Source organism: Eurosta solidaginis, chromosome 1 (genome assembly GCF_040869045.1).
Source record: "Eurosta solidaginis isolate ZX-2024a chromosome 1, ASM4086904v1, whole genome shotgun sequence".
Classification (NCBI taxonomy): domain Eukaryota; kingdom Metazoa; phylum Arthropoda; class Insecta; order Diptera; family Tephritidae; genus Eurosta; species Eurosta solidaginis.
This window is the reverse complement of record NC_090319.1, coordinates 85,419,169-85,442,152: the sequence shown is the minus strand read 5'-3', so window position 1 is coordinate 85,442,152 and position 22,984 is coordinate 85,419,169. Positions and strand designations below refer to the sequence as shown.

Here is a 22,984-nt window from a genome sequence, read left to right as displayed (position 1 = left end):
TAAAATACTTAATTCCACGAATCTCAACATTATCGACAATACACGTCAAAAATAATGTTGAATGGTGGAAGTACAACTCTGTAATACCTTTTCAGCCAGGTTTCTAACCGTTCCGTGTGGTGGTAGGCCACTTGTTGTAAAAACAAAGTTCACCACAAATCAAAAATAAATTTTAGGACTACTTCGGTGACATCTACCGACATAAATCAAATTATAAAATGTACTAAAGGCGCTAAAGCAACAGCCACATCGCTTGGATGGGTGCTAAATCCGTTTTTTCTTCCTTTCTTTGCCCGCATAAGTATTTACTTATGGCCTTTAATTTTTATTTCAATTAAATTTTATTTCAATAAAATGTTTTTTTTTTTTTTTTCTTCTGCGAAAATATATTAGATAATTTTTTTTGTTTACGCCACCCAAACAACATTCCGCCAACCTCAATTTGGGCATGATCAATGATACCAATATTCTTTCAGATCATGACCCGTTACCAAACCTTATTGGCCAAGTCAGAGGGAGGCGCAAAGCGTTTCGACGTTGCTTGCCAGCTCTGCGGCAGGGATCATAGCCTTAGGATCTGTGCCGAATATCGAAAAAAATCCCCAGAAGAGAGGTTGCGGGCAGTACTTCTGCATAAGTATTGTCCAAACTGTCTGTCGCCCTTTCACCGCGTGGACAAATGTAACAGCAAGTATCGCTGCAAGAGGTGCCAAGAGAAGCACCACACCACGCTTCATTTAGATGAACGTCGAGCGGTATGCGACGAGACGACCACAAACGGCGAAGACAACACGTCCGACGACGCGTTGTCAATCAACCTCTCGGGACGGCTAAATCCTGGGCTCAGCAGGTGGAAGAAGAAGAGATAGAAGAAGAAAGAGAGAGGGCGCAAAAAGAGCATGCGAAAGCGGAAATGAGGCCGCCAACGGGCAGGAATGGAATGCGCAGTTTCCGACCGCTGTTGCAGCACGAACGAAGGGCGGAGGAAGAGAAAAAAGCTCGAAACCAACAAAATAATTGGCGGCACCGTGAGGTCGGACCCCATAGAAACTCAGCTAAATCGTCCAAACTCGCAAGGCAGCAACGGCGAAAGAAATCGACGCCATACTCTCTTGAAGCCCAAAATACAATGAAGCTAACGCGCGACACGCCGGAAGGCTTCCGGACAGGGCGGCTGCTCCAGGCTACGCCATCGCCCATCATGCGGCCTTTCGTGCCCGTTGCGCCGACGGCCATCGTACGAATCGAATCGCGTGGGCATTTACACCTGGTTCGGGCCATTATTGATCCCTGCGCCACCAGCACGATCGTCGATGCGGAGCTGGTACGCGACTTACAATTGGAGCGCCAAGGGCATGGACAATGCACCCTCATACTGCGCGGCCAATTCGGAGCGTCGACGCGCATAACAACCCAAGCAGCCGTCGTCGAAAGCCATTTCCGTTTGAGTCCACCGTGCAATGTGGACCCCAAGATTGCCGCGCCCTTTGAGTTCATGCGGCTGGCGGATCCGCAATTCTACCGCTCATTACCGATACGGCTTACACTCGGCGCTGACATTTACGCCGAAATGATGGTGAGCGGTACACCGGCATCGACAGTTGGCGGTCTCCTAACCCAACCGACCGTGCTCGGGTTGGTGGCCTCGGGAGCCTGCCAAAAATAAATATCCGACTTTCACGCCTCACACATGCACCATCTTATATATATTTAAGTAAATATGCACGGAATTTAAAACCACGTACGTATATCTAATAACTTCTTTTCTTTTTCCACAGGAGACCGAAACGTGAGGTCAACCATCTGGCGTGCAGTGCTTGCAGTCCGCATCTGCACTGCCTTCTTTCATTACACCGCCTTACTGGACGTGCGATCACGTGGCATTCCCTTTTTTTAATGTTTTCTTTGTTGCTTACGGCAAGGGGGCCGGTATGTTTTGGCCACAGGCCTAAATATATCTCCCCTCCCTCGTAACATAATGTTCTTAGTTATTTTCCTTCGTTTACTACCACCCACATATGCTTGTGATCACTAACACACACAGGCATGTGTGAGTGGTGGTACGCATGTATCTTAGATTTTTACCGCTGTGAGCCCGCGGTATAGCAACTTTGTTGCCGGGAAACCCAACGAAGGAGCTGTATCTCGGGTTCATCGGCTCATGTCGCAAAGAGGCTCGTCCTCTTTGAATCCAGCAGCCAGCAAAGGTACTCGTAATCGCCCGTTCACGTAAGTTGTCAATTTCATAAAATATATTTAATAATTTCCGAAAATATATTTAATATTTTCATTTTCACAACATCTGTTAAAATCTTCCTTAACACTTGTTGTATTTACATACATTGAATAAAACAACACTGTGAATTCTTTTTTATTAATGCGAAACCTTTTTGTTGTTTTTATTTCCTTCCTTTTTTTCGCCTTAACTATTATTTAACAAATACGTGGGTGCGCGCCGTTGCCACCACGCATTTGTTCACAGCCTTATTCCAGAGGAAAACCATAATAAGCACACTCTTGCGATACAGCAAGAAGAGTTGCGCTCCTTATGGAAGCAGGTTAAGTCTGTGTTTGACTCACTGATGGGATCAGACGATGTCGACGCAAATGATGGGTTGGCCATCCGGAAAAAACATATGTCTACCTACTCAATATATATGCGATGCTTATCCACAGTATCTGCTGAGGCAGAGAAATTTAAAAAGGTAGAAAATAGTGCTATCTCTGACCAAACACGCCCAGCCGCACCTCGCGGGCATAAGATCCGCCTCCCTCCTTGCGACACGGAGATTTTCAAAGGTGACTATTTATCATGGCCAACCTTTCGTGACCTGTTTACGGCCATATACATAAATAATTCCGACCTACAGGGAGTGGAAAAACTGTTCCATCTGAACAACAAGACACAGGGCGAGGCCAAAGATATTGTAAAAAAAATGCCCTCTAACAAATGATGGGTTCGATATGGCCTGGAAAAACCTGTGCGAAAGGTATGAAAACAAGCGTATATTAGTCAACACGCAATTGCAAATTCTTTTTAATTTAAAGAAGGTAGAGAGTGAGTGTGGGAGCGCGTTAAAGAAATTACATAGCGATATAAACAATTGTCTATCGTCCCTCAAGTGTCACAAAATCGACACATCCAATTGGGATGCAATACTAACATATTTGTGTTCGACAAAGTTACCGGAAAGTACCCTGGCTTTATGGGAACAAAGCATAGACCATAAAATGGACATATCTATATGGGAAGATATGGACAAATTTCTATCAAATAGGTTTCAGACACTGGAAACAGTGTCTAGCTTCACTGGCACTAACGCCCAAAAGGGACAAAAGCCATCAAATACTCGGCATCCAACCGAAACCCCCATAAAAAGACTTGGTGCCTTCCAAACGAAGGTATCAAAACCTACTTCAAAATCAACATCTAGGGTTTTTTGTAAAATGTGCAAAGCTGAACACAGGTTACGGAATTGTCCCCGATTCTGTGATCTGACCCCAGTGGAGAGAATCAACTTCATCAAGTCCACGGGGGGATGCCTGAACTGCTTATCCCCAGGACACACAGTGACAAGGTGCACCAGTTCGTACAACTGTGCTAAATGCCACTCTCGTCACCACACGCTCCTGCATGCGGATACAATTCAGCAAACTACGAGGCGCAATCCTTTTACAGACGCGGATAATAGCCCGTCAACTTCAGCACAAGCACAAAGAAGACAGGAATCGGGGCAACCAAATTCTTCTGCGAATCAGAATGTAAAATCCTGTCATGCTAATTCCAGCACAGGCGTGCTATTAGGAACTGCTCGCGTACACATTCATCATAAGGGTACCGACTTCTCCGCGCGGGCACTAATTGATTCAGGGTCTGAATGCTCTTTCATGACAGAAAGACTAAAACGCAGAATCAATTTGCCGGCAAGGAAAATGCATGCCCAAGTTTCAGGCATCACCAACGCAGTATCTGCTCAAGTTAAAGAGGCATCCACCATCGAGCTACGTTCACCAGTGGACCCATGCTTTAGCTTGACTACTCCTGTTCTAATTTTAGCCAAACTGACTGGGAATCTGCCATCCTGCCATATCGAAACAATGACTATGCAGGCATTCCCAGACTTAGTCTTGGCAGGCAAGAGGTTCTACGTCAATGAAGATGTAGACCTCATACTTGGTGGAGATATATATCCCCAAATTGTACTAAGCGGTCTAAAAAAGAATGTACTTAATACACTTCTGGCCCAAGAGATAGTGTTCGGTTGGATACTAACTGGTCGTATTGAAGCACCGAATCCAACGAAGAGCATCGTGTCATTTTACAACGAGGTCGCGTTGGACAACCAACTAAAGCCTTTTGGGAGTTGGCAAATGTACCAAAAATTAAAAGCCCTAGCGACGATGACAGATAATGTGAGAAATTATATAGAGGAACCACAAAGAGAAATGAGGATGGAAGATATGTCGTCTCACTCCCATTTAGAGTGGAATACCCGGAAGAACGAAAATTAGCAGGGTCCCTTAAATGCGCATGCTCGCAATTCTATCGAAATGAAACGCGGTTAACGAAAAATCCGGAGTTAGGGAATGAATACATACGGGTACTTTCAGAATACCAGACGCTCGGACATATGCACAAAATTAAGGGTACAGTCGCAGCAGATGACCCTGATAATTATTTCCTGCCCCATCACGCCGTGGTAAAGGAGGAAAGCACAACTACTAAAGTCCGGGTCGTTTTCAACGCTTCAAGTCCGACTGCTAATGGTACAAGTCTGAACGACGTTTTGCTCCCAGGCCCGGTACTCCAAGCAGATCTCCCGACTCTTATCATTCGTTGGAGACTTTATCGCTACGTCTTCAACAGTGATATAGAGAAAATGTATAGGCAGATTTGGATGAACGATAATCATACCAAATTTCAACGAATTATTTTTCGAAAAGACATGAACGAACCAATAGGACTCTACGAATTAAAAACGGTAACTTTTGGAGTTAATTGTGCCCCTTACCTTGCTATAAGAACGCTGTTACAGTTGGCTGACGACGTACAAAGTTCCCATCCCACAGCAGCAAACATACTCCGGGAATGTATGTATGTAGATGACGTCCTCGCAGAAGGACACAATCTCACCTCCACCATTATGGCAAGAAACGAAATTCGACAGGTTTTACATTCGGCAGGGTTCCCATTACGAAAGTGGACATCAAACTCGGAGGAGGTTCTCAAAGACATCCCGAAATCGGATCTGCTCAGCGAGGACTTCTTAGCCTTTTAAGACACCAGCACAGTGAAAGCATTAGGTATAAGGTGAAACGCACATGCTGACTTATTTTATTTCAAAGCGGGATCACTAGACAACCCTAACATGCTAACAAAAAGAGAGATCCTGTCAGTTATTGCCAAACTCTTTGACCCGTTAGGGTGGCTTGCCCCAATGGTCATAGTGGCAAAAATAATTATGCAAAACATTTGGTTAGAAGGTACAGGGTGGGACGAGCCAGTTTCACCAACGACATTAGAGCGGTGGAAAACCTTCACCCAAGACTACCCGGAAATAGATAGGATTCGAATACCACGTTGGGTACAATTCTCACCAGAAGACGAGGTTGAAATCCACGGCTTCTGTGACGCGTCGGAGAAAGCATATGCAGCAGCCGTGTACATGCGCGTCAAAAAAGAGAATAATGTTTATACACACCTACTTATGGCAGAAACCAGAGTCGCACCAGTGAAGACAATCTCCCTCCCACGTCTGGAACTTTGCGGCGCAGTATTGCTCGCAGAGATGATTGACTCAATCTGTAGGAGCATCAAATTAGGACCAATCACCATTCATCTATGGACTGATTCCAGCATTGTCCTCGCATGGCTACGGAAACCGCCCTGTTCCTGGTCCACCTTCGTCGCACACCGCATCACGAAGATCATCGACATGGTCTGAAGCAAGGACTGGCTACATGTGGATTCAGCATAAAATCCAGCGGATTTAGGAAGCAGAGGCCTACCAGCGGTGAATTAGTCAACAATTCGTTATGGTGGCAGGGACCATCTTGGTTGCAAGAGGACAGCATCCAATGGCCAGTACAGGAAACGGACTACCATACATCATATGAGGAGAAGCAAGTGAAAGCACAGTCGTATGCCGTCACATAGGCTGAACAAGAAGATATACTCGATCGTTTTTCAGACTTGCCACGAGCTCTAAGAGTCCTATCCTACGTTCGGAGATTTATAAAAAGGACGCATCCTAAAACTAAAACGGGATGCCACGAAAAGTCGTGCCGATGAGATTAAGGCAACGACTCAAGCACTAATAAAAGTATGTCAAAAAATAATCTACGGTACAGAATACTTGCAATTAAAAAATAGGGAACCCTTTGATCGGAAGAGTGAAATCCTGTCACTCAACCCATACATCGACAAAGATGATATTATCAGAACAGGGGAGCGTCTAGGGGCTTCAAAAGACATGTCGTACAACGAGCGTCATCCGATCATCTTGCCTTACAATTGCAGGCTGTCTCGCCTTGCAGTCATGATGATTCATCATGATTCCCTTCATGGCGAGAACCAGCTCATGCTCCGCCTTATTCGAACCCAGTATTGGATTCCGAAGGTCAAGACAATGATCAGAGCCATCATCAACAATTGCAAAATCTGCATTATTCACAGGAAGCACGCGCAGTCCCAACTTCTGGGTACCCTTCCCTGCGAACGCACTACTTTTACTCGCGCGTTCACCAATACTGGGGTAGATTTCGCGGGGCCTTTCGACATCAAAAGCTACCGCGGTAGGGGATGTCGACTGTCCAAAGGCTACGTATGCCTATTTGTTTGTTTCTCCACTAAGGCCATCCACCTAGAAGCCACTAGTGACCTGAGCACCCCATGCTTCCTCGCAGCCTTTTCGCGTTTTATCGCGAGAAGAGGATGTCCGAAAAACATCTACTCCGACAATGGTACGAACTTTGTCGGAGCTTCCAGATCTCTACGATCGGAATTCAAAGCCTTTCTGGCCGAAAGCCGAGACAAAACAGTCTCAAAGTACAGCCATCAAGCATTAAGCTGGCATTTTATTACCGCCGCCGCTCCACATATGGGCGGCCTGTGGGAAGCGGGAGTAAAGAGCTTCAAAAGCCACTTCAAAAAGATTGCTTCTCCCCACAAATATACTATGGAGGAGTTCCAAACACTTTTGTGCAGGATTGAGGCGTGTCTCAACTCGCGCCCTCTCAGTCCAGGATCGAATGACCCAACGGACCTGGAACCACTAACCCCAGGACATTTCCTAACCGGCAGCCACCTGCTGGCTCCACCAGAACCAGATGCCAGTGAGAGCTTTGCCTCGATGATCAATCGATGGCAGAAACTCAAAGCCCTCCATTACACCTTCTGCCGGCGATGGAAAACCGAATATTTATCCGAACTTCAAAAGCGTGTGAAGTGGAAACACCCCAAATAAAATATACAAGTGGGAGATCTCGTTGTCCTCAAAGAGGACAAATTATCTCCCAACGAATGGAGGTTAGGTAGAGTCGTCAACGTACACCCCGGCGAAGATAACCGAGTACGTGTAGTCGACCTCATAACCGAGAAGGGTCCTCTTAACAATCCCTCCTTTACTCCCCATCCCTCGTTTCAAAAAAATCAACCCTAACTTAACGCAGATCCTCTATCTGCCACAGAACCTAAAAGGACTCAGCCCATTATACCCTTAAGCTTACAAAGCAAACCCAAATTCACTCGCTCACCCAGAGCAAGGACACCAGAAACCATCCCACTTACTCGTTCTCCCATATCGAGGATACCAGAAAAGCTCTCACGCAGATCCCCCATCTGCCACAAAATACTTATGATTAATATTCAAAATCAAACCCCAAGTCACCCGCTCACCCCGAGCGATGACATCCGAACCCTTACGCAGATCCGTTGTCTGCCACAGAACTTGAATGCACTCGGCCAACGGCACGAGGCCAACAGGAATTTGTCAAAATTTCCCGAGTCAAGATTTGTCACAAAACCGCCCCAGATTAGAGTTCGATTGAAGAGCGCTTCATCTCGGAATGCTTTTCATTAACCTTTTCTTACGACCAAATGCATTGCACTTATGCTCATATTGGGAGGTTTGGCAACAAATTTGATATAGCGCATTTTGAATAAAATTCTAACATATGGCATTCTTCAAACAATTTCGAAAGAATGATCAGACCCACCTAACTCTTTATCAATTGATGAAGTATTGACCAGAAAGGTTCATTTGAGACTACCTCACGAGTGCCGAATATATTCAAATAAGTATATACATAATATCCCAAAGATCAACAGATTCCCCCCAAATCCTTAAGTGGAGGTGAAGGTTCCGAACACACGGAAGGAATAAGTTCACATGATCAATGGGTACAGTTCGTTACATAGGACAACTGTAAGTGGAACGATCCACTAGTCGAGGTTTGACGTCGCACGATGAATTTGAACTGTTTTAGGTTTTGTATGTTCATAGGTTTACGAAAGTGCATGATTATTTGGGGTCCGCACTTTCCATAACGCCTAGACTCAACCACACTAATAGATCATGGTGTAGTTACTAAATTCATGAATAAATCAACAAAAAAGGTCACAACAGAATTGAGAAGGAATAAAAGAAATATGTTAAAAATAATCCAAACTCTTGCATTAATACTCAACAAGAACATAATTGGAAGCATTAGCAAGGCGAATCTACTTGCATTGGTACTAAATTCGCCTTGATCATGAGCATTATAAACCTTTTTTAAATTGTGTTTGTTTATTGTTTGTTTGAGTGCGTGGGGTTGTGTTTCTTATATTTTCAACACACGTTATTGAGGTCTAAGGTGTGAGCAAGGTATTTCATATTGATGAGCTTAAACTAACATGAAAAGATAAATTTTAAAATTAGACCGAATCAGGTGCACACAAACACGAATATGCATGCGTAATACATATTGCCTGTGTAGTACGTATATCCGTACATAAAACACATAATGTGATACAAATTATCAATAAATCTAATTAGTGACAGAATCCAGCACAGTTACTTCTAGCAAATTCTCAGTAATGGAATTAACTGTTTTTATGGTTTCGACTGTATTAACAACATTAACTGAATTACCGAGGAGTCAACTAGGTATTCCCATATTAATGCTACTACCCATATTCTCTGTAATCGGTATTGGTATTGTACTATTAGTACCCATAATACAACGACTCAATGCTGCATCATGACTTCGCCTATGGGCATTCAAACCCCCCGTTTGCGCAAAGGCTATAACACCGACTTTACATTCATGTTTACGATTCTTATAATGTAACGTTATGTACACGCAATGACTTTTTACGCTGAAACGTTGACCCACATTGATCCTGTGCGAACGGTCTTTCAGGCCGATGTGTTACCGCATGTACATTCAAATCGTGGAAACTATAAAAACGATTTGCCGCAAACATCACATTTTGCGGGCCGTTCACCGGTGTGTCGGCGCATATGTGCCTTATAGACGCCATGATCACGGCAACATTTTCCCACACATCTCGCATATGACGGGAATGGGCTCATAGTGTTAGTAGAACTTTGCTCAGCAACCAAACTGGGTAGCCTTATCAGAAACCGGGACCTATGCTAAACAATAACTCCGCCCTTGGGGTAAAGACTAGCAGCTTTGTAGGACTTGTGCTACTGGCCGCTTTTAGATCTAGAGTCTCCTGGAGTCTTAGTCCGGCACGACAACCAAACCTGATCGATCGTCTCTCCTGCAACCCGGGGAATCCTACATCTGCTATCAATGAGCAGGCCTAATTTAAAACCATGTCGCGCCAGAAGTCCGTACCCAGTCAGAACACCGAAATTCGGGGGCGCGGTGACCGACCATTGTGACTGATCATAATGCGCATGGATTTAACAATAACCATGACAATAACAGTAGCAATAACAATAAAAGCGGCGACGGCAGACGTCTGTATTATCATAACAATTATGATTCCAATTACAACAACAATAACGACACCAACCCGCCTCATCCACCACAACAACACCTGACACACCAAAAAGTCCAACAAGCAGTGGATCTCCTGGATCTGCACCTACTTCCTATGCACATATGGCCGCCTCAGCAGCTGTTGATCGTTGGCCCAATATTGATGCGGCAGTACCAGCAACACAACCGCAAATGGAAGTGTAGCCTTAAATGTTTCCTCGACAAGCGCTTCGGAACCACAATCACAACAACAGCAGGCAAACAATCCGGAAATTGCAAGCTGCTCAGTATCGAATGCTAATAGCACTGCATCATCCCATACCTCATCGACGAATCCTATAGCTAAAGTTAATAAAACCGAGAAGCATGCCAATAAGCCCGATTTTCCAGAATTAGTTGCAATTAATACAATGAATGCAACAATTACTGATGTCACCTAAAACATGGTTCACGTTGGAACAACAACGAACGAAATGATTCCTCATATTGTTACATTATTACAAAAGCAGGTACGTGGGTCGTAGTTATAAAAAAAAAAAAAAGATTTCGGCACTCGCCATCAGTAAAGCTTATAAAACATACAAATTACGCTCCTTTGTCCTTGAGCTCGCTCAACGCTTTCGTAACGCAAAAGTATGAGAGATTATGGAAGAAACATTCAGTGGCCGCGTCCACTATTGGCTGCACGGAAAACAGAGCCTCAATTAGGACGAATATTTAATAATTGACGGGCTTATATGATACTTCGAAAGTACCCACGATCTGAATGACCGCAACTACGCTTACAAATCACGGCTGCAACTGCCATAAAAGGCCGTCGTCCTCATTGGGGTCAACCACGTAAATCGATTGGTGACTATTTGGCTAGCTCACACGAAAATTCAGGCTATCAGTCTTATACAACTAACGCAAAGAACCTAAGAAATAGCGAAGCATATAACGATTTTATCTTCAGCTTTTGCAAAGAAATATAATAAACATAATAAGTCATCCGATCGTGCTTTTATCGTAACGGATGCAGCAATCTATAAACTGGATGGCACCAAACACAAATTTAAAAACGTGAATCGCTCCATATCGATTAAAGTCCTAACATCGAGCAGCATAAGTCCTGGACGTGATCAACTTATAATATTTCACTCACCTGCGAATAATGATTTGGTATTTGCATTACAAGGCGAAATATCGCAGTTAAAAGAGGACCGCACCGGCGAATTAGTTGGAGTGATATGTAAAAACTATTCTGATATCTGCCAGCGTGAACTGCGTGTAGATGTAACTTCCACAATTGCCTGCCGTTCAAGTGGTAAATCGCGTACTATTACCGTCGAGGGCGAACCAGGAATCGAAACCCCAAATTTTCGACGCTCAACAGGAAATATTATTTTTGAAGTTCCATCACACTTTTGTGTATGAGAAGTAACAGGAATACATTGCTCGTATAATAGGTAGCATTGCAAACACTGAACCAAATAAATGTATTTCAATGGGAACCAACAGATTGTACTTTTTACGAAATTCATTCTAGTGGGTATTGTAAAAATTTTATAAATTTTTGAGCGTATATTAATATATATTGTGATTGTGGGAATAATCCAATCCCTCAAAACAAACTCAAATACCTCATAAAGATGTTTAGAAGCGATTTTCCAAGCTGAAGTTAAGCGTCAATCCTTCCTTATTTAAATTGTGTATAGCGTAGCGCACCGAAATTATATTTGTATTAATTAAAAAAAAAGAAATTTTTCCTTCTTTGCCGTTTTTAAAGTCCACGAGTACTACGAATTCAGTTCTTGCAGCCAGCGTACTCCACCACGCGTAAAACGAAAAGAATGTCATCAGTGAAAAGAATGAAGCAAACGGCGCCATGAATCGAACGATCCATTTACCGTTTGCTTCAATTCAGAGAGATGTACATTTGTGCGTATGAATGTTCACTTGTTCTGGTCTGGTATGTCTACCAGTGCACGGACTTTTTTAAAAGGCAAAATGTTGGTAGACGGAAAAAAGGAAATAGTAGTAGTTGGTAGATTTTGGTCCGGAAAACAAAATTAATGTTTATATTTGTACAAACAAAATTCATAATAAAGCACATTTTATGGAAATAAAACTCTCAACAAAATTTTGCAAACAAAATCCATGTAAATGTGTAGATACATAGCTTATGACACTTGCCCTTTTTTTCTGTATTTCGAGCTATAAACACTCACTAGACGCTTGCCACAACGTCTAACTACCACAACAATTTTCGAATGTATCAAAAGTACTGCCGCAAAATAACCGATGTCGGCATGTCATCGTTTATGTAAAACTTTTTATTGTCGTTCAAACTATTCCAAAAAAAAAAAAAAAAACAGAAAAAATAGCGCAGAAAATACTCGCGTGCTCAGTTACTATATTTCTTTAATCAAAAAATTCATTTCCTGTTTAAGTTCTTCACAAATTTTTCAAAACTGACTGATTTGGTCAGTATCACCTCCTAAAGTTAGTTGGGTGGGCTCGGCAATTCAATACTTTAAAATGATCGCAGTATACGTTTTCAGTGCGAAAATACCGAAATATTGGTAGAATCTAAGTTTTGGTGGCAGAAGCCGTAAAAGTAGTAGAAATGGAAAAATGGGTCAAAACGGTTGGTCACTGTACCAACGCGGTAAAGTCCGTGCACTGACTGCCCATATACTTGTACCGGCGTATGTACATATATATGCCGAGTTCTTAAATGTACATTGTATTAGGGATACATAAAAAGATGCAAACGGGTACCCAAAAACCCGTTTCTGGCAAATCGGTATCGGAGCCAAATACACTTCGGGAACCGTACCTTTTAGTAAAGACCATCAATAGAACAGGACTACAAGCCCAATTACGCGAACAGTTGAACAAATAATAGAAGGGCAATACAAAAGAATGGTTCATTCGACAAAATTAGCGCCTCGTCCAAAACGAAGATTTTATATTTTTTCTTTATATAGCATACAATTTTGCTGACCAAACATTTCGGGGGATCGGACCCACGGCCGTTCCGACCCCTGTTAGCCCACGAAAGACGGAGCCAAAGTGGCGCGGAACCACGGCCTTCCCGCACGCTCCATCAACGCCGAACGCGTAATCATACAAGCGGCCACGAACGCCGACTGGTCATGCGGCCACGCCAGCGACAACGCACAAGCAACAACGCCCGCAACCAAGCGAGTAGACTGGCCCCACGGCCGTGCCAGCTACGCGCCATACGCAATTGTCATGAGGATAACCGGGACGGTAGACTGGCCACTCGGCCGCGCCAGCTACCGCAACACAGTTCCTTTAGGAACGGGATCATTGCAGCCCACGCTACCGCCGCCCCAACCCTACGACCAATGGCTACTCTGGCGCCAACTGCGGTCGTGAAGGTGGAAGCCGGGGGGCGTTTGCACCTCATCCGTGCACTCATAGACGCATGTTCCCCTCGCACAACGATCGACCGTCGGCTGGCGCGAGAGTTAGCACTGCCGAAGACCGACGCCGCCGGCGAAACCGGCTTAGGTTCAGGGGCAAGCATGGACAGAGCAAGACGGTGACCACACATGCAGTCTGCGTCCATGATTTTAAGCGCATCAGCCCAACCTATCACGTCGACTCCCGCGTCGCGGCTCCGTACGAGCATATCCGATTGGCGGATCCACAATTTTATGCTTCAATGCCTATCCGCCTCGTTCTCGGCGGCGACGTTTATGCCGACATTATGACGCCGGGCACGTTACCACCATCGTTTGGCTCGCTGCTGGCCCAAATCACCATCTTTGGTTGGGTGCTTTCGGGGACACACCCGATCTAGCATACCCTAATGGTTATTTAGGATTATTTAGTTTAGTGCAAGTTTAAACATGTAAATGGTACTTTTTCCGAAATAAATGAAGTTTTATATGAATGGCAAGAAATATATCATACGGTTTCCATTAATTTTTTCTTATCGTCTTAGCTCTAGGTCACGGCGAAGGCAAGGAGGATGCCGTCGCGCCATTCGGCGCGCACCAATTAATTTTAGAATCTAGTTTTAAGACAAATCGTGGTCGGGGACGCTCGGGCGGAGTCTGGGCTGTTGCGTATCGCAAGGGGGCCGGCATGTTTAGGCCCGACGCCTAAATTCTCATTAATTTGCGCCACCCTAATAGCACCATATTATCGACGACTAGTTCGCCCACATGCATGTATAGGTGTACATGGGTAGGGTTATGTTGTCCGTACAAATATACATGCATGCCGGTACAACTATGTGGGGAAGCTTCCCCTTAAAACCGGAGACTTTTTCCGCGGTTCAACGGTTGTCCTCCACAAGGCAACCGTCTACTTTTCCAGCGATCGTTGAGCGAACCAGAGCTAACACTGTCCGAGGAGCCCCGCCACATTTTATTATACAAGGTAAATTATTGTGCTAATTTTAATTTTCACTACAATAAAGACATATAACGAGAAATATCTCTCGTCTTTTCTTTTTCCTTTAAATTTAACCCAAACGCAATTGTGGTGCCTCCACTCCGTTGCCGAGTTTGCGACACACCACAATTGTTCAATACTTTGCAAGGTATATTACAATAAATTATTATACATAGAAATTCTAAAGAAAACAAGAGCTTAAAGAAATCCCATATGGACTGCAACAAAAATCCTCGTCTAGTGAGGTAATAGCACCTGATGGGCGCCTTCAATTGACGGCGGTAAAGGCTAAAACAACAAACAGTAGAAAACGAGTTACAAATATAATAAACTTGGACTTGAAGACAACAAATTAATATAACCATTAATTTTTTACAGACCAATTAGTTTTATACAGCTTTTTAAGATAACATTTCTCTAGAAATTTCTTATTTATTAGCTTTATATTTTTATGATGTGTACAAAGCGTGCAGTAAATTAGTCTTATTTGTTTCCAAACTGCTAGCTAATATGTACTATTGTACACTGTCAAAAAACCAGAGTTTGGAGCAGTGCAATAAATTTTGAGCAATAACACTGATCGAACTTAAGTGGGACGACATAATCATGATCTTGTTCAAAGTGTTAATGAGGCCTTAACTTGTAATGGATTAAAGCATTCCGTCTTTCTGATGTTTGTAAAATGAATGTGTTTTAGACGGCTTCTATAGGAATTTGGAAAATGAGTTTACGTCGCCTCAAATAAAACAACCTTTTTACTGTGAACTTTTTGATGTTTTTGCAAGAGAATGTGGGGTAGCAACCACGATAAAAGTAACTATAAATCAAACCTTAATACTAATACGTAATCTAAGTATATAAGCCTATATTAGGTATATTTGTGTCGGGGTCTAGACAATTTTTATACGCACAAGTGTATGGTAACTTTGATTAAATAAGAGCTGTAGATAATGGCATGAAGGAATCGAGAAAGATATAGACTTCCTTACATCAAAATTTTTGAAATTCGATACACTAGCTAATTTGTCCAATAGCTCTCTAAGCCGAACACATTCTGGCCAAAATACACCCCTTCCAATCCATCTCCTCCGGAGAAAAACACATTAAGACCGTTTCATCCGTCACACCTAAAACCACCCAACTCCCATTTCGATAGCCCTTACTCACGGGTACGACGCTAAAATTAAACTCATAATGATAATGCTACGCCATCATTTCACAGCACAAATCACTCAGAAGATTCAAACCCTATCAGCATGAAAAGCTCCCTTCTGACCCTAAATGCCATGCTAGATGATGGCATCCTCCGAAATGACGGTCGTTGAGATAATGCTGATATGAGCTATAAAGAACGCTGTACAATTATTATCCCAGACAGCTCGAAGTTCTGCTCCCTGATTATAGAAATGCTCCATAGAGTTTTGAAGCATGGCGAACAGCAACTAATGATCTGTATGATAGAGGATGAATACATCTCCAGACTCAAGCAGAAAGTAAAAAAATTCACATTCAACTGCAAGACGTGCACGTTATATAAGCAACGAATGCGCTCGCAAATAATGGCCACTATGCCCCGAATGTGTCACTTACCCGGTGTCCTTTTACGTAACCGGCGTTGACTTCGCTGGCCCATTTATGGTGAAGACGTCCCCCTTGCGACGAGCTTCCTAATTAAAAGCATACTTTTGCATATTTCTGTGCTTCCATACTAAAACGGCCCATCTCGAATCTTGTACGAGTTATACAACTGAGGTCTCCAGAGCAGCCCTCTCTCGGTTCGTTGGACGAAGCGGATTACTCCACAAAGTAATGCATGATAATGAAAAAACATTTGTTGGTGCTCAACGAGCTATTCAAAGAGAACTCGCAATATTCATCAAAGAACCAGCTGTAGATGTCGATGAAAGATTTGCGGTACCAGTTTTTTCTTGGCAGTTTATACCCCCTTATGTCGCACACATAGGCGGCCTATATAAAGCCGCGGTAAAAATCTGCAAGGCACATTTCACAAAAGTTGCGGGGAGTCAAAGGTTTACGTTCGAAGAATTTACAGCACTCCTCTTTCGAATAGAAGCGGTGCTTAATTCTCGCCCTCTCTCTTCTATGGCACAAGACCCAAGCGATTTATTAGCCCTCACTCCAATGCACTTCCTTCCATGAGCCCCTTTAGCTATCCTTGCCAGAACCGAAAGCCGAAAACTTATCTCCGACCTCAAAATGGCAAAGGAGATATGGTTAAGGACAACCTACACCACCCAAATGGTTGGCGTTTATTTATTTGCATTGTATAAAGATTCTTACATGTACCTTGTACCAATTAAAGTAACTTGTCGTTTCCTTAACTTTGCAAATTTAAGAAAATTCAAGTAAAGAAGTAAGCGGGCCAAGGGAGTGTGATGGACCGCTTTAAGTAAGTTGTTCGCTATCCGCCACACTATATACGCCTCTCAAATAAATGTTTAAAATAAATAAAAGCGGCGTTCTTAATACATATATACAATAATTATAATTAAAAATTATTTACAATAAAAACAAGAGTTGTGGCGCGTTTTTATTTCTAAAAGTGAAGTGTCGATAATTTCCCTTAAATATTTTCTTAGTGCTCCATACCCCATACAAGTGCAATTTTATAGGGCTTTATAAGAAGCTTCAACAACGAAGTTTTTACCATTTATAATGCAAAAATACCAATAAACACGTTTTGCCCCTAATATTTTTTTCAAGCCAAACTTCTACTGGTTCACTTTTTCGCAAAAGAACGACCCTCGGTGTGATAGGCGGAGCATCCTACCACCACACCACGGCGGCCCCAATTACCATATATTTCATACTTCTATATTGCATATACTATATTATATATTCATATATTGTATGTACACATGTCATTGCTATCACAGGCTGGGTACACTCACAAACATCAGATGCCCAAAATATTGCTGTGTTAATGGTTTTGTTTTTGTATTCAATAAACAAATGTAGCTAAATTAAATTTTTTTCTTGTCACACTTATGCTGCTACAATCACAAAAATTAGCAGGCTGTCTTTTTCCCAATTCAAAACTCATTTTTATTTACATAACAAAATTTTGTATAAATAGCACCCACGAATTTCAACTTGCTTCACTTTAAACTTAAAAATCGGCGCAAAATCTTAAACTAAAATGCATTCACGCAATTCTTTCGCGATACCGTTTGTCTTCCTTATCTGTGTTTCTAATGCAAATTCGCAAAATTTTAATATAAAGGATAGTCCATATTTGATGTCAATACAATATGAAGGGTGCCACATTTGTGTTGGTACTTTAATCACTTGGAGGAAGGTGCTTACATCTGCATCTTGTTTGAAAGGTTTGACCAAGTCTGACATCACTGTTGAACCTGGTGTAACCGATTCAAGAAATACAAAAAAAATTTACACTGTGGGGCGTATAATTACTCCATGTCATTATAATGAGGATATGATAGAAATGAAACAAATGGATTTAGCTGTGATTTATTTGAGTAAACGGACGCACATATACCAAGGATTAAAACCAGTATCACTTTGCGATGTTGAATTAAACAAGGGCGTAAAATTGCAACTTATTGGATGGGGTTCGACAACTGCAGGCAGTATCCAAACTTCGCCTATAGTCCAATCTGCTGAATTGAAAGTAGTCAAAATTATCAAATGTGCTGATCGTTATGGGACTCATTATGCGGCGTCAGGGAGCAATTTCCCAACAACGTTGATTTGTTTAAAAGGTCAGGAAAGTGATACGTATTGGGGAGATGTTGGTGCACCGGCCGTTGTGAATCGACGACTTTGCGCTGTGGTAGCAGGTGGGATGGAATCTTTGACCCCCAATTCCCCGACTACATATACAAATATAAATGATGAATATGTTCAAATTTTTTTAGCATATGCGATAAATAACAATAGAAACACAGACTAAATACACGCTTTTAAGTAATATCAAAACTAAAAAGTTAAAAATAATTTTCCAAATAAGTAAGTATTACCACTTAATACAAGATCTTTATTATGTCAACCCACTAAGTTTCCAGCAGTGTTGTTACTCAAAATTTAGTGCACTGTCCCCAACTATGGTTTTGTGGTATGAGAATACAATAGAACTAATTAGCAGTTTTAAAACAGATAGAACTAATTAAGTATACCCTTTGTACTTTTCTCTATTTTTTCCTGAAAAATACAGTTATTGTACACATATCACATAATCGTTCTCAAATTAATATATCAATTCAATTGTGCAAATACTTACAGTGATGGAAAAAAGAATAGGAACAATTTACTGCAAAATACTAAATCAATTAAATCAGTAGATTTTTTTTTTGTTTTAGGTGTACCACCGCTCTGTGTGGGTATAAACGCAGCCACATATTTCCACATGGATTTTTAAGGTCCCTTTTTTTTTTGTTTTTTAATAAATTAGGGTTTGTGAAATTTTCACATGTGAGTACAATTTCCTTCGCAGATAAGTATCTTTTCTAAACTGATGAGTGTAATTTTATGCACGGTTATGTTTAATTTGCTTCACAAAACTTAAAAATTGGATTGGAAAATAAAATGGAATCTCTCCCCGCTAGTATATATACATACGTATGTAGAAGGGATGCCAATTATTACGTTTTTTTTTTAATTTTATTTAATAATTGGGAAAAATATAAACAACGCGACATCAGGACAAACAATATCCCCCAGCGGGTCAGGGGGTTAGAATATACCCGCGGTAGGTATGCCTGTCGTAAGAGGCGACTAAAATACCAGATTCAAGGGGTTGTATAGCGCAACCTTTTCATGTTGCCAGCACAATATATAGCTTCTCCAAAGTCAATTGTCAACCTCACCTATCCGTGCCTGAAGGTTTAATGTGGCCATACAAATCGTTCCCGAGATGGTCGGGCTAGTACCTTAATGGTGCTATGTTACCGGAGCGACCTTATCGCTACAACAACAACAATAACAGGACGGACAATGTGACAGCAGTTTCAATGATACCATATAAATCTCTTCAAAACCTTTTCTCCCGGGAGTGGTATTCGAACACGTACTCCTACGATAATTGAACTGTTAACAAACATATTTAACCAAAGTTATTCCTTTGTTGCTGCGCAACTTTTTCAATTGCTTTCTTCGCATAGCTTTAAGGGCCTGGCAAAGTTGACATAGTCATAACGCCATAGTCATAACCACAAATTTACTTATCCATATCAATTGGCATCAGTTATTGGTACCTTAAACTAATCGTGATAATTTCATAAAAATGAAAAAAATGCAAAAAAATACAAACATACTCCACAAAAAATAAGTCTCTTAGTCGTACGTAACGTATCCAAAACAATAAATAAAATCTTCAAAAAGTTAATAAATTCTCCAACTCAAATATTTTTAGATTATGGATATGGCGAGAAACCAAAAACCAATTGGTGGGCAATGTATATGGCTAGGACGTTATGGTATGGCACCATTGACCAATTTCATTGATTTCCATAAGGTTGATTGGATCAGCTGTTTTATATGGATATGGATACTTCAAGTTTAAACGGCCCTTTATTTTTCGCACAGTAAATAATTTTCTATGTTTGCTTTTACCAAAGATATGCTTTGTTGTTGGCAAGTTAATTTTATGAACTGGTTTTGTTTTGTGCTATTTATAGAAGAACAATTAATTAAAAATGTATTGTTTTTTTTTTAATAATAAGGGTACACCTTACTGGTGAGACCAGTAACAGGTCTCTACCGGAGATCAGCTGATTGGTACTTTTTTAATATGATTTGACACTTCAACTTCCGGCGCAGTACGATTTTGACATCAGTGCATCGATTTACAAAAACAAAGTACATGGAACTTTTATTTATATTTGTAGGTATGTCACCGTGCTGTCACCGTGTATGGTTCCGCAATACTCCTCACTTGATGCTTGAAATGTGTGAATACAATTTTTTTTCTGCCTTGAAAAAAAACTGTATCGATAAGTTATGGTCAAAAATATATCAAATAAAACTATGCTTCTTAAGTTACAAAGCAGGGAAAGGCGTTCTATCAAAATAGAGGTTTTATTGACGAAAAAAGAATAAATGTTTTTCATTTTTCAAGATAAGCAGAGTGATGAGTTAAACCCCGAAGTCATTCTCTGAGATAAATCAATGAAATTTGGGACGAATCTTTCCTATTAAAGGAACGACGATTTAGGAAGACTTCTAAGTATCGGTATAAAGTTTTTTCGACTGGGACAGTTTTTGCAAGGTTTGCATCTTTCCGAAATTTGTATACCCGCTGTACTTGTACACATGGTATTATAACTTTGATTAGATAACGGTTGGTTGTACAGGTATAAAGGAATCGAGATGGATGTAGACTTCCATATATCAAAATCATCAGTATCGAAATAAAATTTGATTGAGCCATGTCCGTCCGTCTGACCGTTAACAGGATAAGTTGAGTAAATATTGAGATATCTGCGCCAAATTTGGTACACGCGCTTATCTGCACCAAGAATGGATTGGTATTGCAAATTAGCGAAATCGGATGATAACCACGCCCACTTTTTATATATATAACATTTTAGAAAACACAAAAAACCTGATTATTTAGTAAATAATACACCTAGAATGTTGAAATTTGACGTGTGGACTGATATTGAAACTTTTGATAAAAATTTCAGTATTTTTATTGGGTGCTAAACGACTTTTATATCACAACATATAAATTAAAAACAAAACCTTTTAGTCGTTTAAATTATGTTTTTCTTCAATACATATGTTTCGACACGCGTGTGGTGTTATCATCAGTTGCAGTTTTCAACCATAGTGTACCTATACCAAGTGTGTTCACTAAGCGATAAACGTCAAAACTACAAACAGCCTCGCTCACCTGATGGAAATCTCAGGTCTAGAGTCGCATTTTTGGTCTCAACACCAACATTTTTGTCTACCAATCGTCTCGACTTTTTCAATTTTTCAATCATTCGGAGCATTCGGTAATGGTATCCATTTTGAATTCGCTGTCGTTCCGAATCCAGCGAGTGCCTGTCAGAATGCTTGACAGATAAGTCAACACACTTGTACTTGTACACTATGTTTTCAACTAAACGATGTCATAGGAGATAATCATAAAGAATATAACAAAAACGAAGTCAAACATTAAAAATTTAATATAATGCAAACACAATGCACATACAAATCAAATACAGCTGAATAAGAAATACAGAAAAAGAGTAAACAATAGGGTAAGTATACCAACAATAAACAGAAACAAACGATGTTTACTGAACCGCTGAGAACAAACTTCAATACAGTGGGCCAGTATCGCTATTTACGCAAACATTTTTATTTACGTAGATGTGAATAAGAAAAAAAAGATGTGAAGGGATTCTAAAATGTTTAATCTGTTCACACTGGATTCGGATTTTATTATTTGGCAGTCGCTTTCACTTATCGAGTGTTCATTCGATAGGGCATGTTCGGCAATTCCACTTCTAGGATCGATATTTTCAATATATTTTAAGTGCTCCAACCTGAGCCTACAGAGCTGGTCGAATGGCCAATGTACTTTGCGCTGCATTCTTCTCCGTACTTGTTTTTCTGTGAACAGGTGATGGAGTATACCCCCGGTTTTTCTAAGCGTTCACATTTGTCCTTTGTGGATTTTAAGAGGGATTTCAATTTCGTCGAAGTCTTTGGAGCCAATGTTATATTTCGATGCTTGAACACTTTTTTCAAGTCGTTGAAATAACGAGGATCGTACGTCATGCTACACCAAGTTTTCGTGTCTTCCGGGCGTCAAAAGACTATAACAACGGTATGAATGCTATAATTGACGAGGGAAGTTACACTGAAGTGAAAATCCTCGCCCAAAGTTAAAAAGACAAGTAGCTGAATATCGGAAAAAGTACACTAATTTGTTCGGGCACCGTTGGGCAATAAAAATGCATAAATCTTTTTTACGGGTATCTTGCTTATATGGATTATACAAAACTCATAAGCCGGGCAAAAAATTCCGCCCTATTATCGCCGGATATACTTCGCCCATTGCAAATATTGCCTCATGGTTGAGCAGCTGTTTCAGGGAAAATTTCAGTCAAAAATTCCCTTGAATTAATTGACAATATTAAAAATATTAAGTTAAATCCCAATAATTGTTTTGCGTCGTTTGATATAACTTCGTATTTTTCAAATGTACGGAGAAATGGTGCTTTAGGTTCGCCACGCATCTGGCTAGATAAACAAAATATCAATCCGTGTATCGCCAGTTCTCTCTTTGATTTAACATTTTTATGTGTAAATCAATCCTTTTTACGATATGGGTATCAAATGAAAGGTATTAATAAGTATTTTAAAGGGGAGTGGGCCTTAGTTCTATAGGTGGACGCCTTTTCGAGATATCGCCATAAAGGTGGACCAGGGGTGACTCTGTAATGTGTGAAGGCGTTTTAGAGATATCGACCAAATGTGGACCAGGGTGACCCAAAACATCATCTGTCGGTTACCGCTAATTTATTTATATATGCAATACCACGAACAGTATTCCTCTCAAGATTCCAAAGGTTTTTGATTTCGCCCTGCAGAACCTTTT

At 41.1% G+C, this 22,984-nt stretch overlaps 1 protein-coding gene and 1 long non-coding RNA gene across 3 annotated transcripts in view; one reads left to right on the top strand and one right to left on the bottom strand.

Annotated features, from left to right (window-relative positions):
* The window catches only part of LOC137236397 (uncharacterized), a 142,843-nt gene extending 131,049 nt beyond the window's left edge, over window positions 1-11,794 (bottom strand). Inside the window, exons 1-2 of the long non-coding RNA XR_010948394.1 lie at window positions 11,619-11,794; window positions 11,141-11,520 (exon numbers count right to left, since the gene is read on the bottom strand). This is a non-coding gene — a long non-coding RNA (uncharacterized lncRNA). The remainder of the gene's footprint in view (window positions 1-11,140; window positions 11,521-11,618) is intronic.
* The window catches only part of LOC137236394 (uncharacterized protein ZK1073.1), a 469,888-nt gene that overhangs the window by 386,359 nt on the left and 60,545 nt on the right, over window positions 1-22,984 (top strand). The window lies entirely within an intron of this gene.